This window comes from Chionomys nivalis, chromosome 15, assembly GCF_950005125.1.
Source record: "Chionomys nivalis chromosome 15, mChiNiv1.1, whole genome shotgun sequence".
Lineage (NCBI taxonomy): Eukaryota > Metazoa > Chordata > Mammalia > Rodentia > Cricetidae > Chionomys > Chionomys nivalis.
This window is the reverse complement of record NC_080100.1, coordinates 32,835,104-32,852,888: the sequence shown is the minus strand read 5'-3', so window position 1 is coordinate 32,852,888 and position 17,785 is coordinate 32,835,104. Positions and strand designations below refer to the sequence as shown.

Sequence of the window (17,785 nt, the reverse complement as noted above, 5' to 3'; positions counted from 1 at the left end):
ATAAAATTGAAATTTCATATTTTAATGAAATGCGTGTACTGTGAGTTCCTTTGAATGAAATAAAATACTGATAGTTCATATAAAAGTCACTGCCATTGTCACGTTGCTACCAAAGTAAGCACAGGACCACATGGCCATAATTTTATAATTTTGTTAGGCTGACTTTCATACTGCCTGGGGTTATAGTTAGTCAGTTAATGTGTGATCAGTTTTATTTATTATTCTTCATTTGTTAAGATATTTTTGCTAATTGGAAGTAGTGCTCATTTTCCCGTTTCTGGGAAATCTTTAATAAGAGTGACTATTTTGTTCTCTTTGTTTTAAAAAGTAGCTTCAGAAGGAGCTTCTTTTATCTTATGAAGTAAAGATGAGCAAAATTCGGTGACCAACTTTCAGTGACCCTTGCACGTTTGTCATGGATCCTGCTCTGTAGATGGCCAGTGTCCGTTCCTGTGTACATCTAAGTGGACATACAGCGGAGACCCTGCCATGAAAGAGGGATGGCGTAGTGTTAAAGCATGTCACAGTCAGTTCTGTGAAGGCTTCCTGGTGGATGTTCACAAGGCTCCTTTACTCGTGGAATGCTTGCCAGAGATTGGCCCACCACAAGTGCAGCTGCTTTGGTTGGCTTTCTTTGCCTTCTACACATTGTTGCTGCCTAAACCAACACACATCCACAGCAGAAGCTAGTTTGAGACTCTTTGGTTGATGGTGCTGCACCGATGCTTAGGAACTAACGGGCTTCAGTCACGATGAAAGACTCCAGCAGTCTGGCCATTAGGAATAACTCAGCTGTGTGCTTTTTGTCTATTACACTTAAGAGGGTATTAGAAATAATGAGCAAATTAAATTAAATTTAAAAGACTCTTATGAGGGCAGTTTCTTTAAATACTGGAAATGCTATTGTTCGAAAAGAATAATTCATTTAGAATTTATTTAGATTTGTTGTAATCAAATTACAGTAATTCAAGAGACATTGTTAGCTTGCATTTTCCCCATAGTGCTTTCGTAATTATGTCTTTTGAAAGGAATGGTTTCTTAGATTCCATAACTTACCAAAACATTCACAGATACATTGTAAACTATACTATGCAATATAGTTTGAGTTTATGATAGAGCCCCTTCCTCTACCTAATCTTGCCTTGAAATAAGAATCTAAGTTGCAGCCAGGTGGTGGTGGCCCATGCTTTTAATCTCAGCACTTGGGAGGTACAGGTAGGCGGATTTCTGTGAGTTCAAGGCCAGTCTGGTCTACAAGAGCTAGTTCCAGGACAGAGAAACACTGTCTCAAAAGAATCCAAATTGCTAATAAGAATCTGACAGTGGTGGTGCATGGCTTTAATTCTATCACTTGGAAGGCAGAAGCAGGCGAATATTTTGAGTTCAGGGCCAGTGTGATCTACAGAGCAACTTCCAGAAAGGCCAGTGTTACATAGAGAACTCCTGTCTTGAATAAAAACAATACAAAACAACAACAACAAAATTGCTAATAAATGACAGCTGAGTGAACTAACACTAGCAATTTAAAGCCAGATGTGAAACAGAGTCGGAATTGAAATGACTTACCTATTACAAGGGTATTTATTTTGTTGGGTTTTTTGTTTTGTTTTGAACGGCCTCCAGACTGCCTATGCATTCATTAAGTCATGAGAGTCCCTAAGGAACATTCAGCGTAAATGCTTGAGCATTGTTTTTCCTTTGGGACAGTAAAGGTCAGGTTTTTCTGCTTATGTGACTTTGGATAGCCTCTGATTTAGCTCATTACACTTAGGGCTTAATTCCTGAGTTCTGTTTCCTGGAAAATTCTGTCATGGCATTGACATCTCTGGTTCAGTCTCTGTAGCGACTGTCCTTGGACAGTGTGATGAACCATCCAATTGAGTGATTTTTCCCTTCGGGCTTCGTAAGTCCCTTCTCTGAAGCCATCTTTTCTGCCTTGTTTTGTTTGGTATAATCATATTTTGGTTTGGTAGCAGACATCCTTAATTGCAAAATCATTACAGTTTGAAGAATGTGTTGCTTTTACATTCTAGACAACTAATTTAGAGTTTGAAGCACTTCAAAAATGAATGACAATATATTAATAGTTCATCAATATTCTTATTTCTGCTGAGACTTGCTGTATGACAGTAGCACACACCTCTGGAGAGACGTGAAACATCTCTGGCGTAATAGAGTATGTTATCTTTTTTTTTAATTAAATAAGTATTTTAACAAATATTTATTAAATATCTTTTATGCACTGGCACATTTTTAGTCGGGGAAATAGAAATGAATGGCATAAATGAACTCCTTTCCTCGTGGAGACTATGTTCTCTGATACTCGTTGTCTTGAATGCTTCTAAGCACTCTGAAATACACTACAACACACAGAGAATCATTCCCAGTTGGCATAGGAGGCAATCATGACACAAGATTTTTCCAAAATAGCAAGGCCACTGGCTTTTGGTTCATTGCTCCCTCAGCAGCTACCAAAGGATGGACCTGTGTTATGTAGGACATGATGTAGCCCAGTTGTTGGCTTTTTATGTAGGAAATGCAGTACTATCTGCCACAATGAATGTTTGAGACATCGTTTGGCTGTTTAAAACAACTTTTATGATAGATTAGACATCATGAGATTTATTAGTTCCTTTGGTTTTATCCTTGAAGTGTCAAAATGATAAGGCTCTGGGATGTGTTAAAGTTACTGCTACTGTACGCAGGGTCACAAGTAGCTGGACCCAGTGATCTGTTCCTATGGTCCCTATAGTCCCAGCTACTCAAGAGGCTGAAGCTTGAGCCCAGAACATTGAGGCTAGTCTGGGCAACATAGCGAGAGCCTATCTCAAAATTTAAAGGGAAAAAAATGTCAGCTAAAACTGCATGCTTACAAGATTCTTATTTTCATTCTGATTTAATTTTGTAATAAAGATCGTCTTAAAGACAGTTTGTGTTGTCATTTCACAGTGTCTGACTTGGGGCTAGAGAGATGACTCGGTGATTAAGTATGTACTTTTCTTGCAAAGGACCTGAGTTCTAGTCTCAGCACCCTCGTCAGGGGGCTCACAGCCACTGATAACTATAGCTACAGGGGAGTCCAATCCTCCAACTTCTGGAGCACCTGCACAAACACACACACACACACAAACACAAATTTAAAATAATAAAAATAAATCTCATCAAAATCAGTGAATACAGTCTTTGATTTTAATATGTATGAATTAACAAGCTCTCATGACATTAATGTCTATATGACTATATCACGTACTCTATATCACTCTTTTTCCTCAGTAAGCCAATATCTTCCCCACGCTGTGCTTGATATTCATACTAACTCTCTGTGGCATCTATGAATTTTTCACAAGTACAGGTATGCATTTCAAGTGGGATAATGTAATAATAATACCCTGCAGAGTCAGTGGACACATCCGGGGGTATCTTGAGCTCATCTCTCCATGGTGCCATGAACACAAGTTAATTTAATTATGATCTTATAGTACATGAAATATATTTTAATTTACTTCAAAGTATGTGTTAAGTTGCTAACACAAAGGCTGAATAAAATCATAAATAACTATGATCAGTGAATTAGAAGAAAATATTAACTTAAATTCCTCATAATTCAAAAAGAAGCATTTTGTCTCAGTAGGTAGAGCACACCAGCTTTCTCGTGTAGCCTTGTGTGTCTAATGACAGTAACGGAGTCCTGGGGTTGGAAGAACTCACTGTATTTGCTCTCCCTAACTTTGCATTCATCGTGAATGTGAATTTGGCCATCTGAAGTATGAATTTTCCTAATGACTTCCGACCAGGAGACGTTGCACGTTAAAGAAATTCATGCAGTAGTGTGGGAGCTCATGACTTTTGCTTCCTGTATCCCGTGCGGAGAGTTATTCTGGCTGCTCTACTTTGTTTTGTTTTCTAGTGTTTCTCTTCAATTTGCTAGATGTTAAAAGATTTTCCTGTGCTCACCTGTTCCATAATGCAAGGTCCACTTAATGTATATTTCTAGAACTTTTGTGTCGCAGACAGACACGCCATGTGGCATGTAAGATACAGGGATTAAAGAACATGGACAATCTGTGGAGATTTCCATGTGCTCATATATGCCTTTTATTTTAATGTCTTTGTGACAGTATAATTAAAAATCAAGTAGTGTAGACAAATGGAAAAGATCAAAATTGGGAAGAAAATAGATTGGTCTTACCTTTAATGGTTTTAAACTATAATCCCTTTGAAATGTTGGACCAATCCTTTTAAATTCTGTTACTTTTTCTTAGCAACATTGTGAACTGTTATCAGCCAGTCTGGGAAAGATGTTCCAGCTCCCAAAGGTCTCAGCATCCTTATGCATCAGGCTTTACAGAGCAGATACAGCTACAGAGCCATCCTTTCCATCTGCATCCCGGTCCTCTTTATTCTTCTCCAGTCTCCTCAGTTGGGCGTAGAGCATTTTATTTGCAATCTGAGGTTTGTGCACTATATTTCTCTCAGTCTGTCACTTAAAGAGGAGGAAAGGAATGGTAATAGCCGCAGTCATCATTGTTGACTGTTCCCCTAGGCGTTATGTGCTTAGTTCTCACAGCCACACTGTGAGACCGGTCGCGTGATCTTCCTCGGTGAATCCTGCAGCCATTACAATGCTGGTGTTTGAATGTTCTTTTCAATTCAGAGACAAGATCCACCCCTCCACACACACACCATTTGAAAATGTTAAACTCTAGATTTTGTATATAGCGAAAATGCTAATCAGTAAAAATGCCAAATTCGAGAGCTAGACACGGAGTTTGAATATTTCTACAAAGAAAATAGCTCTGCTCTGGTTTTTCTCTGCTGACAGCACAAATGAAACTAGAAGGCAACACCTGGGATGACGGGGCCCCACCCAGTCCCCATGATCTATCTTGGCATTCCTGCTGAAGTTGTTAAGAAGTCTGGAATGCTAGAATAACTAGCGAGCAGCATTAAAATCAAGATGAGGTCTGTGCACACAGGTACTGCTACATTCCCACCTGGCTGATGCTCACACAGCCAACTGGAGAATTTCTTGTTGCTGCTAGTTTGAGCCACCTTCATGTCTCTTGGCATTTCTTTTAATCAAGGGGACTCGGAGTAGGAAAACATGTCTTTGGGGTTTAAATGATGTCAGTAATTGGCAATCGGAGAAAGGAAACTTAATCTGAGATGATCGCAGAGGCCTTGGTCTTCTCCTTTGATAGGGCGATTTCATCAACCCATTTCCACTGGCTTTTCCCAGGGGCTTATCCTGTTTACTCTCCTATGTTTTCATATGAAAGCTTTTCTCAAGCAACTTCTAAAGGGAAACATGAATGCATTCACTTGAGCGCTGTATTTTGGTACCTCCAGCAGAATGTGAGTTTGTTTCAAACTCTGAGTCCTCTTGTGTATGGGGTGAGAAATTCAAAATTACCCCTTATTTATACAGCCTTTGGCAGTTTGGGCAATGTGTTCTGTCACCTGTTTGCTGTCTTAAGAAGAGCTGAAAAGCTTATGAAGAAATAGAAAATATGACTTTGAGCCCTTGACATTTTAAAATAAATGTACATATTGTTAGTGACAGATTGCTAAACTTGGCTTTAGACACTTAGCTGTGTCTCTTGCCAAAAGTAATCCAGATGTGCATAATTTATCCGGCTGCCATATGTGCACTGACATGTCTTTCTATAATCAACTGTCTGTGCAGTATGCTTACAGTTAAGTGTTCTTTTTTATCAACAGTCTTTTGAAATAGTACTGACTTGATCACTTATTTTAAGTTTAACAACTCTCAACGGCAGAGCTCATCAGGTTTGCCTTTAAACCCCAGTGACCAGACATGTTGAGTTTCTAAAAAAGACACTGACATCCAAATCCCCTCGACCCTTGCATTTCTAGGGGAAACCATAGAACCCCATTCTCATCAGAGTCCAATTTTGATGACAGTTTTTTTTTTAAGAGTATAGGGTAGGAGATATATGCACCCAATGTAATATTGTTGAAACAACAGTAAAGTTTCTCACCATTCATTTGTTTTGAAAAGGCAGTAGGGACAGCAAATCTTAATATGGATCAAATAAGAATGTGGAAACAGGACATTTTACTCTTTTCATACTTTCTGTGCCTTGTTGAGACCATGCTTGTGACCTTCATGTGGCTTATGACACCATACTGATTGCCAGGTATCATCTTTTTGTTGAAAAAGGCATTTTTTTCCCCTAGAGGAATTTTAGCAAATGTGTGTTTTATTATTTCTGTGTTGCCAGTTTTAAAATTAGCATTTAAATATCTTGGAGAAATGTCTGGCTCATGATGGTGACATTTCATTAATGACTATCCTATGCTTGAGAAGAGGTAGTTACCTTGAAACCGTGTCCTTGTTTTTTGTTCACGGCGACACTGAGCCACCATTAAGTCTAGACAGCGTGTTTGCCAACGGTGTGTCCTTGCTTATGTTTATCCACAGCTGCAATTAAGTTTTTCCCAGTGTCCCCATCTGTGCAAGCTAGCTGTGCAGCGACCTTGGCCAGTTCTAAATCTGTTCAGCCAAGCCCATGTGTAGAAAGAGCTCCAAAGACAGATGGTGGGACCGATGATGGGGAACTGTGCGTTAGAGACTCTGGCTAATGGTAACCAACCTGTCCACTCTGCAGTGTGATTTTGAAGACATACCTGGAAACACAATTCCGATAGCATAAAAGCCGACTTACCATTGCGGTAAATGTCCGGATAATAAGAGTGATCCTGTTGTGGCTTTGGGGAAGTTAGGGGGAGAAGGGACTAAGTGTGGGGTGTGTGTACTTAGAGATTGCTCGCTCTGATATGTGGCTTATTTTCTAATTGGTTACCACTTTCCTTTGCATACTTTTATAGGAAGTTCTAGTCCCTTCTGCACTAGGGAGTTACAGTTCTTTTTACAAATTTAAGATATTCAAATTGATATCAATCTTTTTCTGATTAAAAATGTATTTCTTTGTATACCTAAAAGTGTAGCGTATGATAGACATGCATATACATCCAATCAAGGTTGGTGCTCCAAGGAGAAAACCCAAGTTGTTGTTTGCTCTGAATATTCAATAAGAGCCCTTGAGTTTTCTTTGTTCACATATACATGGCATAAGTGAGACCTTCTTGCTAGACCTTCATTGACATAGGTATGCCCTGCAGATATTTTCATTCCAAAATCCCCCTTTCGATGTAATTGGATGGGCTGAAGGACTTGAGTGTCTAAACACCTTGCAGAAACACTGCCATGCCTGCAGAGCACAGCATGGCACCTGCCTTTGTGAGCGTGCAGTCGGATCATGTGTTAACACGCGTGGCTCAGCTTTCCAGCGTGAGCAGCTCTCCAGCAGAACTGTCACAGCTGAAAGCTTTGCGACTGTGTTTTTCTTCACTGAAGAAAATTGCTAAGGAAACAATTTTTCTCTAAAACACAGTGCAAATAGAAGCATATATTGTCAGTCTTAGTAATCATGACACCGGGGAAGCACAACTTGCTCAGAGGAGTGAGACAAATATTTTGATGTTTAGCAAATGCTGTCCTAACAGTGAAGGCGGTGCCAGTTTTCTGTCCAGTGTCAAGGCGCTCATCCCAGCAGCAAGGAAGGAGTGACTGAGCAAATGGGGCCAAGTTCCCATCTACATGTCATTTGCATATGTCCTCCTAAGGTGGAGTTTGCAGTGAATCAAAGTATTCAGAAGGAACTCCTTATCCTCTTCATAGACCTTCCTCCATCACCCTGCTCCCATATCCGGGTGTAAATAGTCTGTGTGAGGATATTACAGATATTAGGGAAATCTTGTGCATTAATAAATCTATTTAGATTAAAAAGAAACAACAAAACACCTTGTAGTTGAATAGATTCATGTTAAATGAAGTAACTAGTCTTAGAAGTTATTATGTGTTTTCCCCATTTGTGATTCTGGGTTTTATATAAAAAAAAAATCACATATGACATGAAAGTCAGTAAAACTGTCAGGGGAAAGAAGGACTAATGGAGCGGGAGGATGCCGGGAAGAATGTGCTCAACATATAATATATAATGGCATGAAATTTTTTCAAATAATTTAGACAGTAATTCTAAAAAGTAACATATCAAGACCAAGAAAAAAGAAGCACCCTATGTTGCTTCAGTATCTGTTACTATTTTCTAGTACTGGCTTTTTTATTTTATTCTTTGTACTTTAAGATAATGATATATCATAAAACTCTACAAAGTAAAAAAAATCAGCTTTATAATATGTATATTTAAGCCATAACTTGTATAACTTATCCTAATATAAGATTTCTCCGTCTCAGCACTATTGACATTTGGAGCCAAAAAATTCTGTTTTGGAGCCATGTCTTGTGTGTCATAGGAACTGCTTAGATGATCCTGGCCTCAGTCTACTCTATGCCATTAGCAACCCCTAAATTACAGTAATCAATAGTGTGTCCCCGGATTACCAAACGTCCCTTTAAGGTCAGACCTGCACCACCCCCACCGCCATTTGAGATTCACTGGAAAACAAAGTTCCCTGATAGTCTTCTTTTATGATAAGTGGATTATTTTACAAGTATATGCATAAAACTGTATTCTGAATACAGTCATCTAAACATGCTATATTAACTAACTATTAAAATTTGCACCTTCAGTCCCTTGCTAAATGTTTTACAAATGACACCTTTAGGCATATACATTTTTAGTTAGAATTTTTAATTGTATTTATTTATTTGTGGGGCTGGTGTGGAGGGGTGAGCATGTCCATGCATTGGTGCCATAGTGCATGGGTAGCCAGAGGACAGCTTGCCAGAGCTGGCTTCCTCCTTCTGCTGCGTTGGTCCCTGGACTCAAGCTCAGTTCATCAGACTTAATGTGCAGACGCCTTTACCACTGCTGGCCCCTTAATTAGATTTTTTTCTTTCAGTATATATTCCGTGATGACTAAATTGTTTTTCCCCCTTTTCCGTTAGCGGGTGGAAGCTTAGGAGTCTTATGAGACTAAATAAGACATAGACTGTCAAGTACCCTGTGGGGAAGTATCGTGTCTCCTCGGCTCCCAAAGAGCCCCATCACCTCTGGGTCCTGCACTCCCTGTCACTGGTCCTAGGGGAAGCACCCAGGTTTTGAAATTATGCAGACATTCATCTGTTTGTTTCACAGCTTTGGAAGTTAGGGCAACACGACTCTAAAAGCACCCTCCAAAAAGAAAGAAAGTGTAGCCTGTTAGCATTATCGTGGTGCTAGGAGTTATGTATTAAAGTCTAGCAGAGAAGTCGTTTCATTGCTAGTAGAAGCAGTAAGACACTGTGACTCATACTCCTTGTTCGTCTTACCCAGCACTGTCCAAATATTATTCAGGCACCAAATGGGAGCCGTATTGTTCATTTGAATTCTCTAATAACCACATTGAAGTGAAATGCATAAGTGAAACTGATATTCCATAATGTTTACGTTAACTGTAGTTTAAAATACCGAGCTGTTTATGTTCTTTCTCTCACTTTAGGGCTCTGAGATGACACACACATCCTACGCTTTCAGCATGTCTGCATTGGAACTGCCTCCATTCTAACTCGAGTCAGCTCTAACTGGAGGCCGTGTGGTGGCCAGTGCAGCTTTAGGCCATACATGCAGGATACCAGGACAGTGTGTGCTCTCGGGGCAAATAAATTACCACTGAATATGATGGCAATAGCTTCCTATATATTAAGCAAATTCTAATTATCTTCAATTTTTTTCTTTTCTTTATAGCAATAGGGGAAAACTGCCCACACTCCTATACTTTAACTTATCGGGTTTTTTAAATATTTTGATTATCAGTTCTGTCGCAGTTACTATTGCTTTGCTGAGCATTATATTAAATTTACTATTCAACTCAGTGTTTCACTTAGCCTGACCAAACTTTTGTGTTCCGTGAATATTTCTTGATGACTAAGCACACCCCCCACATTTAGCCATTTAGTAAGAGTTTTGCATGTGTGTGCGTGTGTGCGTGTGTAGTTTTATTTGCTTTGGGTGAGCTGTAGTCCAAAACTATTAAGTGGAAAATTCCAGATACAAGTAATTTATGCGTTTTAAATAGCATACCACTTGAGGCACCTGCTAAAGTCCCATGCCATCCTGCTCTGTCGCCCAGGACTTGAGTCATTCATTGTATCCATCTTGTATGTGCTCCCTGCCTCTCCATCACTTAGTGATGGGATGCCTGAACTCCATCATCAGCTTGACTAGATTTAGAATCACCTAGGAGATGTGCACATCTCTGTGCATATATCTGTGAAGGTGTGCCCGGGGAGCTTCAACATGGTGGAGATGATCTCAGTCTGAATAGAAAGGGAAAGGGAGAACTTGAGCCAAGCCACCTGCTTTGGTGTCTTCCTGCTTTTTGATTGTGCACTCATTGTGGCCTTATGTTCCTGCTGCTATCCCTTCCCTGCCTGGGTGGACTGTACCTTCGCCAAAATGAACCAACTCTTCCCTCCCTCCCTCCCTGTATTCCTCCCTCCTTCTGTCGTTCCCTCCCTCCCTCCCTCCCTCCATCCATCCATTCCTCCCGCCCGCCCATTGCTTTTGCTAGGCATTTTTTCACAGAAAGAAGAAAAAGTAACCTACACAGTAGCCATCTTGGACATCATGTGCTGTGATATTATTGTGCTTATAGTCACGTAACCCTTATTTCACGTAGTAATGACTCATTTTATTATTTATCGAATTATCCGTATTCGTAGTTATGGTCAATCTGTTACTGTGGCTGATTTACATAGATGTTTAGCCAGTTGCATGTGATGCGCCTCAAGCCCTATTACTGTCCCCAAGTGATCATCTATCCTCCTAGGTTTCCCTAAAAGTACTTTCTGTTGTTTGTGTCTGTCTATTTCCTTGAGACGGAGGGAAATGCAGAAGGTCTTAGGTCACTCTTTGTTTCTCTGCCTTTTAAAGGAAAGCCCCTTTATGTGTGTTCTGGATCATATCAGAGTAATACACTCTTCTCCGTACATGCCCTCTGCAAGGTCAGGTTGGAAGGGGAAGCAAATAGGCCAGACTAGTATGTGGTTGACACATAGTACCTCTGCCTATGTGAGGCAGAATGCTGCTTCTGAATTTCTGACAGAAGTCAAGAGAAAGAAATGCATTATATAAGCCCAACTCATTTTGCAGAATGGGCAAGATAAATGGGAAAACCCAAACCAACGTCTCAGTGACCCCCTGAAATTCCACTTGTGCCCTAAGAAAAATGTTAAAAATGATGTGGTCAGGACGGGAATGTCACAGCCTGGGGAAAGCAGGGGAAGGAGAAATGCTAATTTAAACAGAAGCTTGCTAGCATCCTACCCACCTCTAATGGCCATATACATATTAATAAAGCTTTAAACACCTTCCAAATTAGCTTTATTTTTAAATCAAAAGTGCAAGACATGGAAGTGGTAATTTGTGTTAGTCCAGCAGATATAAAATTAATTGAGATAAAAACAAGAAGTAGCAGGCAAGCCCTTTGGGTGAAAAAATAATGAGTTGTTCTAACGCGTTTAGACCGTCGCGAGTGAAACAGCACGAGACCTGAGTTCACGATACCGCGTTTGGAGTTTGTCATTACACATCAGCACCCCTCCGCACCACAATCAAGAGGAAAAGCAGTTACAGCCAGGATCTTGCCTCTCTGGTTCTGACTGTACCCCGTGAGACAGCTGCATCCCTCCCCAATCTTTGACCTCTCAGCCTCCTGAGGCAGGGCTGCTGCTTATGGTCGGGAGAGTGTGGGCATGGTGAACACAGGGGAACTCATTGTCTTCGCCAGGTCTGCCATGTATTTCCCAACAGTTTGGCAACACTGTGGAAACCAACTACAGAATCCTCATATTTCCTAGGGAATTTCTGTTAAGCCACAGACACGCCAGCTCCTCCCCTGACTCTCGCAGACATTTACCAGTTGCACTCAGTTGACACGCTGCACCTCTGCGAGTCCCCCACACTGCACAATATTTATTATGAGCTATATAGTTTTATTGTTCTTTTTTAGGCTTTGTGTGTGAAGAATTTCTTTTTGAAGTTATGCAAATTGCTTCAACTTTGTTACTCTGAGAGCTAAGGAGACTGGGTTGCACAAATGAAGGCAATTTAGAAATGAAGATGAGCTACTGGAGAGAGAGGCGCTACTTCATGAAGCTCCTTCCGGAGGTCCTGGACCGCGCTGGCTTCAGCCTCTGCTGAAGTTCATGTGTTCTTGAGATCACCATGTTTCTTTCTAACTGTTTCTTTCCATGACTCCCTGGGGAAGAAATATGAACTTCACCGTCCTCGTTACTGCGTCCAGCTTTTTTTCTCTATAGATTTTTTTTTTCCTGGCCTAGAATCTGATGGAGGGTGTCAGTTGTTAGAATCGATAGTCACTGTTATCAAAGATCTAAGACTGTGAGATTAGCCTGTGTTCCTTCCATGAAAACTCAGCTTGATAATCAACTCAGTAGCTGCTTCTGTTACTTGGGTTGAAGTTAGGTTGAGCATTAAGTTGCCACCACCACCATGGAGAGAACTCTGTAGAGAAGCATGTAACTCAATACAAGGAGCCAAATAACTGGCATGGACCATTTTAAAAAGTGAACAGTGAGACTGTTTATTCCCAGTAGTTTAGAGAATAAACTATAATAAACAACAGCAGAACACAACAAAAGCAAAGCAAAACAACAACAACAAAGATTTAAAAACAAAAAGTAGCACTGAGGAGCCACCATAGAATACTCCTGAAGGAAGGAATATCCAGCACTCCTTTTAAACCATATCTCAGCCCTCTGCTAACCACTCTTTGTCACCAGCCTTAATGGGTTTTATTTTTAATGGGAAGCTATGAGGTTTTTTTTTTGTTGTTTTTTGTTTTTCAAGACATACAGAGGCGACATCTGTTTCCCTTGGGATTTGCTCCAGGAGTTTCAGACAGGGATGACTGGGGCGTCCAGTGGGAAGCAGTTAGAGGACATGAACTGTCCTTTGTGTCCTTCTAAAGAGTCTACATTATTTCACCCACTGGTACTTAAAAGACCCTGCTTCTACCTCTGACTGCCTGTAAGTCTCCACTCCTGAAATTTAGTTGCCTTAAAATAATGATTTCTATTGTCTTTTGGGAGAACCAAGCTCTGTATTTCTTTTAAAAACCAAACAATAACAACAACAACAACAACAACAAACATTCCTCTACCAGTTCCTTCGAGAGTGCATCATTTGGTGTGTGTGTTACTACATGTCTTGGAGCATATTTATGCGTGTTTGTTCATTGCTGTTCCCATCAGCATGAAACCAGTTCAGTTTTAGATCTTCACTGTGAACTCTCTGTATATACGGCCAGGTATGCCAAGAGGACTGATAGTTAGGAAATACAGTCATGTATCCAAGAAAATTCCACAAGTAAGAGGCAGGAACTCAGAATCAAGTGTATTGTGCTGTACAGTACATGATCGTTACACACACACACACACACACACACACACCCTCCTTAAGAGACCAAGTGGCGTCTGGCACCTGGCACCTCTTCTATCTCACTGTATCTAGTAAGTCATTTGTAAAATGAAAGATGTAGTTGAATGACTATAGATAACATTCTTATTTTGAATTGTCTCAAGAAAAATCTAGAAGGATTTTGAGTGTGCAACAAAGAAATGATAAATATTTGAGAAGATCAGCATGCGTACCCTAAGCTGATACTCATGCAAACTCTATAGCAGACTCATGGGTCAAAAGTTTAACATGTAGAATTTCTGTGTCAAGCAGAATGAAGGATGTGAGTCAGATGTTTTTGCCCCTTGATCCACCTGTCTGTTTATGGCATTTACTATTGGAATAATAAATATAATTATTCTATCACCATTAATCCCATCTAGTTAGTCCAGGGGTGACTTGACCTTATGCTAATCCTCCTGCTTCAGTATTCCAAATGCATTATAGGTATGAGTCACTGTGCCCACTTTACATCTTTTTATAAACAAACATAAAAGTAATAGCCAAACCAGTGTTCTGTTATTATCCTCTCATCTCAAGTGAGACAGTAGTTAAATAACTTGCCAATGCCAGGTTATATGTTATACATATATGTGAACTCACACTTGGAACCATACCAACACTAGAGTGTTCTACTCTTCCCAGATGGTCACACAACTCCCTTTATGGGAGAAGTATCGACGTGGTTACTATGAGAGAAGCCTGCTCATGTACTAATGTGACACCCTTGGTGAATAGGCAGTGATATTCTGTTGACTGATATAAAGAATGAGCAAAGCTTAGCCCCTACACTTAGGGAAGCTACAGTTACAAGAGGAAGAAGAGGAAGTCAACAGACATTTCAGGAAACACGGCACGAATGGAATAATATGGTGAAAGAGAGAGTCAACAGAATTGAGGAAGTAACCTCTGATCTAAGTAGTGAAGGATGAATAGGAGTGTGACTAGCAAGGAACAAGAAAGATCTGGCAATGACAGAAGAAACTGCAGGCAAATACGTCTGCACAGAGATTTGTGGCTGTGGAACGAGATGAAGGAGTGACATAGGACACAAAAGTAAAGCAAAGGAAGCCATTCACCATCTACCGTAGGATTCCATTTATATGTGTCTAAGATAGGAAAATCCAGAGAGACCGAAAGAAAACCCATGGTTGCCTAAGGCCACACAAGCTGACAACTGGAAGGCAATGTCCTTTGACTGCTACTAAGTACAATTTCCCTGTGATATCATGAAAATACTCTAAAATTGGTCATGAGAGTGTAGTAACAGCCATTGAGTTACATACTTGAATGGTCAGATTGTGTGGTATGTGAACTGTATGTTACTTTTTTCTTCTTCCGCTTTCTTAAATGCAGTTGAATGAGCAGAGCTAGCATGTTGAGGTAAGAGTGAGAAGTTGGTGACCAGACTTTAAATTGCGAGGTTGGTTCTGACCATTTGCTGAAGAGTCTTCTGCATCAAATTAAAATATTGCCCTTTCATTGGCAACTGCTCTGATTCTAAAATGTGTCCAGGATGTTGGTCAGTCATATTTTCATGCAATATCTCATTATGTATGTATGCGATTATTTCCTTGCTCATTTATCTGTTGTGGGACAATGGTTCCCACATTACATCCTTCCCTCTGGTGCAAGTTTCTCAGGAAAGATAAGGAATGGTACTTTTAGAAACCCTAAATGTCAGCCTTGTTCATGTTTGTCTAAGCTACACAGAACCAAGGAGAAGTGGTAAGCATAACATCCAGGTGCATTTTCTTAGGTAGAGTAGGAGGAGGTAGGCAGGAAGAAGGGTGTGGCATGGAGCCAGAAGACAAATGCAAGTTACAGCAATTGTTGTAATTCCTGGGGATGGGAGTGTTCAAGACCTGGTCTCTCTGTATAACTCTGGCTAGCCTGGAACTCACTGTGTAGACCCCCTGTCTCCGCCTCACCTGCTGGAATCAAAGGAGTGTGTCATCACACACCACCCCTTTGTTATTGTTTTTGATTAGGTGGCACTACATGTTCCAAATCTGTGGTTATTTAAACCTTTTATTTTAGAATAATATAAGTGTATAGCATTGTTGTGAAGAAAGTACCATGTGTTCTGTGTAGCCCATTCTAAGCTTCCAGTATTAGTAATAAACGGGTCTTTGTTACAGTTAAAGAATCGCTGTATTTGGATTTCCTTTGTTTTTACCTAGTACCCTTTTCTGTTCCAGGATTGTCTACAAAAGTAATATCCCCCCAGCTTTAATATTTGTGTCTCTTTTGTGCCCTCTTAGCTGTGACATTTCCCGCCAAATGACCTCGGCAGTTTCAGGGAGTACTGGCCAAGTATTTTGTTAGACTGTCTCTCCCTAAAGATTCTTTTGAAATTGTTTGTCCTGGTTAGACCCACAGGGAAGATCCCAGAGACCCATCGCCTTAGCACATCCCATCAGCATCACCCATGACTGCTGGTGTCCACTCAGAACACCTGGACTAGGTAGTGCTTCTCAAACTGGATGCCACGCTTGCTCTTCCCTTCTACACTAGTCTTTGGAAGGAAGTTGGGTATGCACAGCAATGTTTAAAGAGGACAAAGAGCCATGCCCAACCTCTGTAAGGGCATGGGGCCTACATGGATTTTTTGGACCCCTCTTGCTTGGTAGATTGGTCTCATATGTTTTGTTGTTGTTGTTGCTGTTCCACCCGTAAAGACTCCTGGATATTTTCTTTATACTTTTGGACTTTTATTCAATACTGCATTCTTTTGTTCAATTATTTTAGTTTTGTCCATGAGACTGTCTTTGACTTCTGTGTCCTTTGAATGTATCATCGTTTTTGTGGGTTGTGGCTTTTGTCTTCTGGGTTGTTTGGTTTTGGTTTTGCACTTCCTAATTCTCCAGCACTACAAGATGCTCCACATTCATTTTGTGTAGTCCTTGAATCATCGCTAGTCTTAGCATCAGACGTTTCTCAAAAGAGCCCTGGATTCTTTAATTGGACAGTAGAATTAGAAACCATGATCTTGGTACTAAATACATTCATTGCTACTGAGATATTGTTGCTTCTAGGCCCTCTCAGCTGACAGAACAAAGATATATGTTTGTGTCTATAATCCACATATACATGTATGGATTATGTTTCTATAAATATTTTCAAATGCAATCCTCTATTTATAGTAGGCCAATTCAAGTTCATACTGATGTCTTTAGCTCTGATTCATTCCCATATGGATCATGCTACCCTATACCCTGCCTGTCTGTGGCCTCTCATTCTGACAGTGAGAACCCTGGCTCCATCTACCCACCCTGCATTCACAGTGATTTAATATACTAATATACAGCATGTGTGTGTGTGCTATATAACTGCTACATACATACATATTAGTCCATGTCTGTATGGAAAAAAATTATATCTAGTTCCCACTGCCTTTAGTCTTACAGACAGGTTTTCCAAAGAGACAGGTCAGCCCTTCATCCTCTGAAATCCTTAGGTGATTTGTTTTATGTGTTGTATTACATTTGGATGTTTTTGTCACTTTCTGCTTTCCATGCTAGGCTTCCCCTGATTCTCTGGTTGCTTTCTAAAGTACGCATGTTTCCATATTTAATCTTTGTTCTGCAAGGTTAGTTGTGGGTTCTAACAAGCACATTGTGTGTGTGTGTGTGTATTTGGGGGCGTGGTTTTCAAGACAGGGTTTCTCTGTAGCTTTGGAACCTGTCCTGGAACTAGCTCTTGTAGACCAGGCTATCCTCGAACTCACAGAGATCCCCCTGCCTCTGCCTCCCAAGTGCTGGAATTAAAGGCATGCACCACCACTGCCCAACTCATAGTGGATATATTTTTAAGAAATCATATCTCAAAAAAAAAAGGAGCCCCAGGTTTAGTTTAGTTTACTCAGTTTTCCTGCTCTGTATCCATGGAAACCATTGACCTGTATTGCTTCTGAGTTTTTGAAAATGCAATAATAAGACTATATTGAAGGCATACACATGACTTTTTATGGCTTAATAGATCATTTCTTTTTTTTAGCACTGAATAATATTTTAGTTTTTGTGTGGGTAATTTGCCTGCATGTATGTCTGTGTACCATATGCAGGCCTGTTTCCTATGGAGGCCAGAAGATGGCATTGCATCTGCTGGGACTACAGTTTTAGATGGTTGTGAGCCACCACATAGGTGGTAGGAATTGAACCCAGGTCTTAACCACTAAGTCATCTTTCAGCCCTCTTTTTACAATTCTTTATAAAGTTGCTTTAAATTTTTGTATGGAAATTAAATTTCCTGATACCCTAGTAAATGTCACAGCTGGGTCGCATGCTAAAGTTGTATTTAATTTTAAATAAATCACCAAACTAAGATTGGTGTGG

The 17,785-nt window shown here is 40.2% G+C and overlaps 1 protein-coding gene across 4 annotated transcripts in view; it reads left to right on the top strand.

Moving 5' to 3' along the window:
- The window catches only part of Arl15 (ADP ribosylation factor like GTPase 15), a 353,796-nt gene that overhangs the window by 202,315 nt on the left and 133,696 nt on the right, over positions 1 to 17,785 (top strand). The window lies entirely within an intron of this gene.